Genomic DNA, 9,456 nt, shown 5'->3' with positions numbered 1-9,456 from the left:
ACCGAATTGGCCGAAAGTGTGTTCATGATTCTAATCGCGTACCGAACAAATTGTTTTTTAACAAGAATATTTAAAAAAAATTCTTGCATTGATTTTAAATAACGATTGAATTACTTTTAAAGCAATCTATACGATTGCATACAAAAAGTGCAACATTTTTCGAAAGAAACACTGACTCGAAGATTGCATTGCACGCAATCGCAACTGAAGCTCTGAAAATCAAAGTTTAGTTAAAGCAAGTCGTAGCGTGCTTCTGTTTATTTATTATGTTACTAATAAAAAAAGTTATTAATTGTTTTTTAATTCAATTATTTAAACTACGTATTCAAAACATTCTGGAATCGTGCTACTATTTTTATATGCTTTAGTTATTAATAAAAAAATATTCAATAGAGATGTAACCACAAACTTGTAAGCTACATAAAAAAAAATAAGATAAAATACAAACGAAGAAATATCGCGTTGCATTCTATCTTTCAAAGAATAAATTTCATCGCGATAGGGTTATTTTTACAGAAGTATACTAATTGCGTTAATACCTATAGGTAAAAAATAGATATAGCATTAGTGTAAGACTAAACACAAGGTACAATATTTATATAAAATCATTTGAACAATTAATTAGAATCAATTGAACGTGTCTTGAATTATTTATGTGAATTTAATACAACAATAAATAAAGTGCATTTAAGATAATAAAATTGAAACAACAATTGCAACGCGAAATTAAATATTTAATTCAATAAATCATTTCATTCATATTAGAATTAATTAACRAAACGAGAAGTTACAATTTTCTAATGCACCAAACGTCAGCCATTGGCCCGACAGTGCTTACGTTGCACCATACAAATTCTATGGACACCGTAAGCAATATCGGTTACCGGATCTCACCACGGGGAGGTTGCTGCGTCGGAGATCCATTCTAAAATTAAAGAAAAGAAATAAATAAATGTACTTGCACGTATATGTATGCAGCATTCCACCATTGATTAGTATGAATACCATAGAACGATGGAAACAATAGGATGATTGCATACGCCTTTCTGAAACCATGAAAAGAATGACAGATTATGGTAAAAATGTTTGTGAAACCATAGAAAAATATAAGATCATATAATTCTAATTAGAAATCTTCTTACCTAATGTCAATGCATTCACACCATCGATTATGACTGCATCTATCTGTAAATCAAATGAGATTTGATTAGATTATCAGATTTGATATTAAAATATGAATTAATTAGACAGTAATAATTACTTACGYGGAGCGGAACTAGTTRMKRCYTGTCGCRCCGCCGTCCTAGRACAAAGTGAGGTGATGACGTAGTCGAGTCACCTCTCCCCTCCTATTTACCTTATAAGGCAGTGCCTAAATGTTTTTCTATGYGTACTAGATGAAAGATCACGTATACACACAGCTGAGGCTTGCCTCGTTTGATTCTTATCTTTGTCTTCGCAAGTCTTTCTTTTTCTATCCGTACATTTAAATGTATTTGATCATTAGTATAGATAAACGTAAACATAAAAATCAATAAGCTATATATAATACGTTAATATATAAATTAAATGACTGTTTTTTATAATATATGTATTATATAAATGCATTTCTGAAGGCACACACGTTAAAATATAAAATATGAAATTAGTTATTAAAAATAATGAATAGAAAAATATACTGACTTGAAATATTTGTGAAATTGATCAAAATTTTTAAAAAAGATTTTTATTAATATAATGTTTAATGTTTATGAGTATCTGTTTCAGGTCTACAATCTCAATTAATGTTTGACTTTCTATTTATAATAGGTTTTTTTATGACTATTGGAAATAGTAGAAAAAGTTAGGTCGAAAACGCATTAATTGTGTTAAAAAATATAATATATTCAATGTTGTCATAAAGAAATTATAAATGATAGAAGTATTTCTTTATAATAATGCTGTATAACTTCTCGTATTGTTTTCTTATATGATTCATTTTACTGTCAGATTAATGACATAAACAAGAGTAATCATCATTTAATTAGAAATGATTAGCGAAAAGCAGAGCTTCTATTTCTTGCTCCTTTCCTTATTTCTTCTCTCTTTCTCTTTCTCCCTTGTCTTTTACTTCGTTCATCTCACTTTCCTTTTTTTTTACGTTAAGCCCGTTTGAAGACCACGCCTTGTCGGAAATAGGTCGCATCGAAAGGTTTTCTGAAGTAGCACGAACGTACAGAGCATGGAACGAAGCTGCACGTGTATGCGTATGCACTATAAAACGACCTCGACTAGGCTTGTACTTCTTATTCGTCTTCGGGTTTGCTATAAGACGGATCGCAAAGTATTGGATAAAATCTCGTCCGGTTTGTTTTTTGTTTCCACCGCAGTTTTTGAATTCGTTACTAATTTTATCCCTCAAGTTGTAGTACCGGAAATTCCAAATGCTAAAAAATAATGACTTTCAACAACAAAGATATACTCATTACTTAAAGCCAAGCTCGTGGTTTCTTTATTAAATGTTTCCAATTCGTAAAGTTAATACCTATATAAATTGCCATTTAAATGGTTATGAAATATTTCTTATTAGTTGGTGTAGAAATGAAATGATATCATAGAATCAAATACTTGTTTTGAAGGAATACATTTATTAAATGATTCTTGATCCGAAAAGCGCAAATGATTTTAGTTGCACGAGCGAAATAAAAAAGAATAGCCGTGATTGTATTGTTAGGTGTCACTTAATCGCTTCGCGAGAAGTGCTATCCGATTCAATAATTCAACGGACGATACGACACGACAGGAAGAATAAATCCGTTCAACAGCTGTTACGGGCCTGATTCTCGCTAAACCGTGCCAAAGCACTTTAGGACAATTCAGGAGTTTCCTATTCCCCGTTGGACCGCACGTTAAAAGGTCGAACGTGCGAAAGTAACCGTTAGTCAATTCCCTTTGACCTACCTTTCGAACAATGATAGAAACGATGCACGCAAGACCGAAAGACTTTGTGCTCACCGGATTTTCCATTGGTAGGACTTTTAAGAAGCATTGTCTTTCCTTCGTGTTACGAGTCAAGAGATCAAAGAAACATTTATTACATGCTATGTACGGGCAAATCAAAAGCTACGAGGTTACGTCAACAAGAACAAAAAAAAACAAGAAAAAAAGGAAAGAATTGAGTTAAACTATTTGAAATTTTCAAAAGAATCAAAATGAATCAATTGATATCGATAAAAATTAATATTAAAAAAGGAAATAATCGATATACGGTGGAAAGAATGAAATACTTCGGACATACCGTCGAATTTCAAGCTTTCGAGGATGACAATGAAATCTAGAAAGAGGACGTTTGGCGAAGCACGTATTCAGACGAGTATATCGTCCAGTCTGCTTCGTTTGGTCCGTTTCGGTTCGCTGAATTATGGCGAATGAAGCACTCTGTGAAAGCACACGTATACGAGATTCCCTCGTGGGGGAACGTTACTAAAAGCTACAAGGAGAGAAAAAACGTTCCGAATATTTCCCGACGTCAATCGAACAATTTCAACGTCAAGGGAAAAGAGAAAGAGAGAGATACAGAAAAGGAGAGAAAGTATGTAAAAAAGGATAAAAGAAAACGGGAAAAAAAGCTTTAATTTTTGTTTCTTCTGTAAAGCACAAGTACCAAATCTCGACTACGTGTATTTTGAATTAGGAGAATTGCGAAGTGCTGAACAACAGGTGGAAACATTTTCAGTAAAAAACTTCCAAAATCATTCTACCTAGAGTTTAATAGTTTTCAAAATCAACGAAAAGATCTTTCTAAATTGGCAATGTTCGTTTTTTCAAGTTCGATCATCAATAAATCGTTACAAATCATTTTCGATTACTCAATCATATGTATTTTCATAATCAGGTCTCATGGTAATGAATAGATATTTCGACAATAACCGAAATCGATTATGAATAATTTAGGGATTATTTTGTTTAAATCGTTGAAAACTTAATCACGAAAATGCATACATATGTATTTCTAATAGTTGCCATTTGAGATTACTCTCGTTTGTCATTAATTATAGGTAGGAAATTTAGCAAATGTTTCGAACATTCGATGAAAACGTATCATATAAAATAAAATATTACTATATAGAGTCATTCTCAAGGGTCGTGATAGCTTTGATTCGTGCGCGTACATATGTGTTTATGCCTACGTAGACTCAGCAAGTGTTTTCAAATTCATTCGCGATCGTGCAAAAACGAAGTTCGAACAGTAGTAGTAACAGAGGGGTAAAAGCTCTCATTTACCAGCATATTTAGCCGCGAAGCTTCGATGTAAAGAGCTACCGAAAACATCTGCCGAAATTGGTCCAGCCATTAGTAGTCGGTCGTAAACCTCTTCAGAGACATTTGAATTTTCAGCGGCCGGAGTAGCTCGAGTAACTTCATTCTTCGTAACGTCAACTTGGAATGTGTACGACTTACTTTTTTGAAAATAAAATCTTATGAGTTCACGCGACGGCCTTTTTTTCGTCGATATCTTGTCTTCTCAAATAAATTACAATGTATTTAATTATTTGTATTTTTATATGTAGATATTTAGATTAATGCCAATAGGCGTATAAAATGGCAAAAAAAGAAAATGAAGGGAGAAGGAAAATCACATCTCATTGTTAGTCAAGTCAACCTCGCCTAGGATCGAGTCAAAGTTAGTAAAAAAAAATCCCTTCCGTTGGTAGAACTGAATCGATATCCTCTATCCTTTTCTCCGCGGGATCTCGCAGAGTCTGCGCGGTGAACGAGGAGAGTAAACCTTGAAGCTTGCAGACTCTAGCTTTTGGAGACCGGGTTAAGCTCGAAGCAGGGTGCGTCAACGTGTCATCAACGACACCATTTTTGTCATCTTCTACAACGATATTTCTCTGTTATTCATCATTCATTCGCAATACTTTATAATCTTTTTTTTAAAGATTAATAAAGTTACTATCAAAATTCGACCTGATTAATAATTATTTATATACGGTTAATCGTATACTATCCTAGTTGGAACAAATAGTCAGATATTTTTCGGTTTTCATAAACCTTTAGACGAACTAAAAGTGTTTTCATTATACGGTTCATTATTTATGATCCATATTTCATATTACTTGGAAGTATTTGAAAAAGATTTTGATAACTATTTATTACTTATCGTTGGAAAGGAAAGTTTCTAAGCTACGTAGAACGTTTTATTAAACTATAAAACACGAATGTGATATCTCCTACAAAAGTACTTATTCTTTCTTCTCTTTACATCCATTTTCTTTCAGAAAGACTCACAGATTCTTGCAGATCAAGTTCCAAGAAAGACAAGAGCGCATTGATGATGTCGGTAGCGTATTTCAGAATAGTAACCTTGCAATTTCGAGAAAGTGAGAGGATGATTTTGAGAAATACTCGACTTTAATCTGAGACGATTGCTTTAATCCGAGATGAACGTTCCGTGATTTTGTCAGACTTCTCTCCTGTGCTCGATATTCTCTCATCTCTTTTGTTGAATATTCAAGAGAGAGAGAGAGAGAGAGAGAGAGAGAGAGAGAGAGAGAGATAGAGAGAAAGGGAAAAAAGTAAAGAGAAATCTCGCTAAAAATTACCAGAAATTTTGTTCTTTTTTTCTTTTTTCTCATTGCAATCATAACCGACGATCGAAAAGATTCATAATAAGTCATTTCTATTTTCACTTTATATAACTATAATAGGTTTTATTTCTCTAGACATTTACATTTTCGTTTATATAAAAGAGTGATTTTAAGTTAAAAGTATCGCTGCTTTTTCTACTATCAATTCTTTCGTTTTATTTTATCTTTGGTACGTAGAGCGTGTTTTCTATACGTACTTCCCTAGAAAATCCATTGAAGAAGAACGTGCTTCGCCTATGTACGACGTTATATTGAGACCTGTACGCAAGTGTACTGTAAACGCTTATCATACGAGTACGTGTACATATAGGAGATATATAAATATATATGTCTATACAAAGGACCAAGAGCTTAAATATTTAAACATCTTTGTTGTTCATTAATTAACGAGAAAATTTCCCTCCAAGTGAAGTGACAAATTTCATATTTTACTTTACAAAATGTATTTCAGTTTTTATATGCATACAACAGAACCGAAAAAATTGGTGATTCGTTCTTTGAATGTAAAAACAAAGAAAATCAATGGAAATATGATAGATACCTATATTTATGAAAGAAACGACAAACTCATGTTGAGAAATTTTCACTTTCTATCGGTAGATTGAAGTAGGTACCTTTAAACGTAAGAAACTTGGAACGAAAGTGTAAAAGGCTTGAGTACGATGCACTGCCCTCTATCGATAAGAACATCTCCGTCTCGCAACATCACCGGTCCAGTGGATATACGCCTGCCGGCTAAAATCGATTTCATCTTTTCACCTCGTACATACTTTCCGCTTTTATTTATATTCTCCTCTGGAAAAACTTCCGCCTCGCTACTTCTCCTCAAAAAGAAAAAAAGAAAAAAAATGAAAAAATTAAAAAACAAAGTAAAAGAAAGAAAATAAAAATTCCTTCTCGATCTCGCGAACATAGGTATACGATACTAACGAGAAAGAAACAAAACAAAAAGAAATCACGTTAACTAGAGTAAAAGAAGGAAAAATGTGAATAAAGAGTGGGGTGGCACGAGTAGGGTGACACGAGGAGGGTGGCACGAGTAGGGTGGCACGAGTAGGGTGGTGTGGGGAGAAAAACAGAGAATAGAAAATAATCAAAGGAAACGAGAGCGTATGTATTTAGGTGTGCACACGTATAACGCGACGAAAGTAATCTCGTCATGCGGAGGCTCGAAGTTTTCGCATCGAGCATCGTTTCCAGCGTACGTATCACGTATCTCGTCAGAATTCTCGCAGCATCCCTGGTCCAGCGAACACGCACGCCGGCCGAAGTGTAAGCCGCAGAATCGACCGTGGCGCGCTCGGCACGATAGGTGGAGAAAGGGATGGGGGTGGGATGGCGTTGTCGAACGGGGGTGCCCAGTGGAGTCTCTGGCGTCGGGGTGCGCGAGAGCTTGCAGAGCTTTTCATTCCGGTGCCGTAGTTCCTCTCGCAAGCTTCGAGGCGCCGTTCGGGCTCGCTTGTGCCGCTCCTTTTCTTGGTCCTCCCTCCTCTCTCTCTCTCTCTCTCTCTCTCTCTCTCTCTCTCTCTCTCTCTTTTTCTCTCTTTCACTCTATTTTACAGTCAGTCAGTCATACTCGGTTTCTCTCTCTCTCTCTTTCTCTTTCACACACACTCTCTCATCCACTCGTTCTCACACACATTATCTTCGTTTGTCTGTCTATTTACTCATTCGCTCATTCATTCTGTATACACCGTTGTATATTATACACTTACACGCGCGTATTTGCTCCGTAAGATCTTATGGGTATCTCATATCTTACGTCTCTTTCAATTTCCGTTAATCGCGTGTTTTCGTGCGTGCATTTCGTTCGTGCAGAAATCTTAGGTGTGCTCTCCTGTGTATTCTAGCTCGTGTCGTCACGTGTGTGTTGATAAACTATCGAGGAGAGCCTGATCACTCCTTCCTTTTCTCTCTTTCTCTTTCTCTCTCTCTCTCTCTCTCTCTCTCTCTCTCTCTCTCTCTCTCTTTCTCTCTCTTTCTCTCTCTCTTTTCCTTTCTCTTTCCGTTAGAGAGAAGAAAAGCCTTTCCCGTGTATAAAGCGAATGATCGGACGAAACTAAAATGATTAGAGAAACCTTGAACGTCTTTTCTTTTCCAGTTCTGTAGTTTTTCGTGATCGGCTAACTTAGTATCCAATTTGCCGGGTTATGAACGAGGATTTTCTTTGGAGACATCACGAAGAGACTCGAGAGGTTACCGTTACGGATTTTACATACGATAGGACGGTGAACGCGTATCTTAACTGTTATATTTTCTCGTCGTTGGATGTGTAAAAGTCGAGCTGTGAATGTTCGCGAGTGTTGTCAAAATTTCGTTCAGTGCCATCGTCGTTGCTGTTGATTGTGGTGGTAGTGATCCTGGTGGTTGTGATCCCGGTCCTAATAATGATGGGGGTTACAAGACGAGACGAGTGATTTTCTAATCTCGTGAGTTTCAAATTAGGAGAACATTTCTTAAAGGACTTTCGCGATTATCTTCCAGGTGAGATTTGTTCATTTTTCTTCGTTTCTTCGTTATCTTTATTTGTTTGTTTCTTTCTCTTTCCATGTTAACCATACTTGGTTGTTTCAACTCGCGGTGGAATTTACCAACCACGACTCGCAAATTATGAGTTATGGGTGGTGCGAAAGAAAATGTTCGGAATTTATCGTTCTGTGTCGTCTATGCTTAATGCAACGAGGCCGCCGACAGTGATGGATATGGCCGTCGGGGCTCGTTTCCGCTAAAACTTTCAACGAGTCCGCGTGGAAACTGATTTTCGTGTCATAAAAGTGAGACCTAGCACCTGATCTTCCCATGACCTTCGCTACTCTACTCTCCCTTTTTTTCTCCCACGCATTCAACCGAATTATAATTCCTGCAATGCATATTTAATTCAGTTTTGTGTTTTTTTTTATAACTGCGCGAAGATCAGTTTTAAAAGAATGATTTAAAGCGTTCCTTTCGATGTAGCATTTATTTTCAAATCGTTACATTTGAATATATTTTGTTATAAATTCTGCATTGTAATAAATTGACTTGTATAGAAATTCTCGAAAACGTAACATTTATTTCATTTGGAGGAATAAATTTCTCGTTAGTTTACTAGCACACCGTTATTATTTCTAGCATATTATTTCATCTGGTAGTAACCAGACAACGTTATTGAAAATTAATCGTGAATGCTAATGAAATCCTTCTATTCTATACACGCGCGTACGCCTGTACGACTGTGGATATTACGTAGAAACGTTTCGCGATCATGCGGCGCGTGGTATGTTAACCTCGGACGTACCAATAATTTGCATAAATCAGCAAGAAAATTTGCGCATAGGTACGTGATCGCAGACATCGGTGCGTTATGTCGGCACATGATTTACGCGCGCATTTATGTTAATTCCGAGAAAAATTTCGATACACCGGCTGTTAATGAACATCTCTGGGAATAATTTAGAATAATAACCGTCTTATGGGCTAGAAGCTGATGGAAATTGAATTTTACGAAGGGAACAGTTACTGTCGCTTTTAATTATAATTTAATGAAAGCACGGCTTTCGATCGATTTGCGTAATACATCGGACTAGAGTGAACGTCAAATTGCAATATCTACAACGTCTATCTTTAATCGTTTGATTAACGAAGATATGACTTTACCATGGTAGATTATGTTTCGTTAGCTTCTCAAGTACGCATTACGGCTCCTTATCAGTGTAATCGATGACTATTGCATACAAGATTAGTATTTAAAAGTGACGAGTACTCGAGATGTGGTCGGAATTTGTTTTTATTACGGTCAGAATTTTCACCAAAACATGCAACGCGACTTTACTTTTCAACATTG

At 35.8% G+C, this 9,456-nt stretch overlaps 1 protein-coding gene across 6 annotated transcripts in view; it reads left to right on the top strand.

Annotated features, from left to right (window-relative positions):
* Positions 1 to 6,990: 6,990 nt before the first annotated feature.
* Positions 6,991 to 9,456, top strand: part of LOC106790052 (neuroligin-4, X-linked-like) — a 163,573-nt gene continuing 161,107 nt past the window's right edge. Inside the window, exons 1-2 of one of the 6 annotated variants that reach the window (XM_014754712.1) lie at positions 6,991 to 7,112; positions 7,735 to 8,117. The gene's annotated coding sequence lies outside the window, so the exon portion shown is untranslated. Of the gene's footprint in view, positions 7,113 to 7,196; positions 7,499 to 7,734; positions 8,118 to 9,456 lie in introns of those variants that run through there. The other 5 variants (XM_014754715.1, XM_014754714.1, XM_014754713.1 and 2 more) reach the window with 5 other exon arrangements.

This window comes from Polistes canadensis, unplaced genomic scaffold, assembly GCF_001313835.1.
Source record: "Polistes canadensis isolate GaletaPanama2010 unplaced genomic scaffold, ASM131383v1 scaffold_211, whole genome shotgun sequence".
Classification (NCBI taxonomy): domain Eukaryota; kingdom Metazoa; phylum Arthropoda; class Insecta; order Hymenoptera; family Vespidae; genus Polistes; species Polistes canadensis.
Note: the sequence above shows the minus strand (reverse complement) of the source record. Positions and strands in the feature narration are given on the sequence as shown.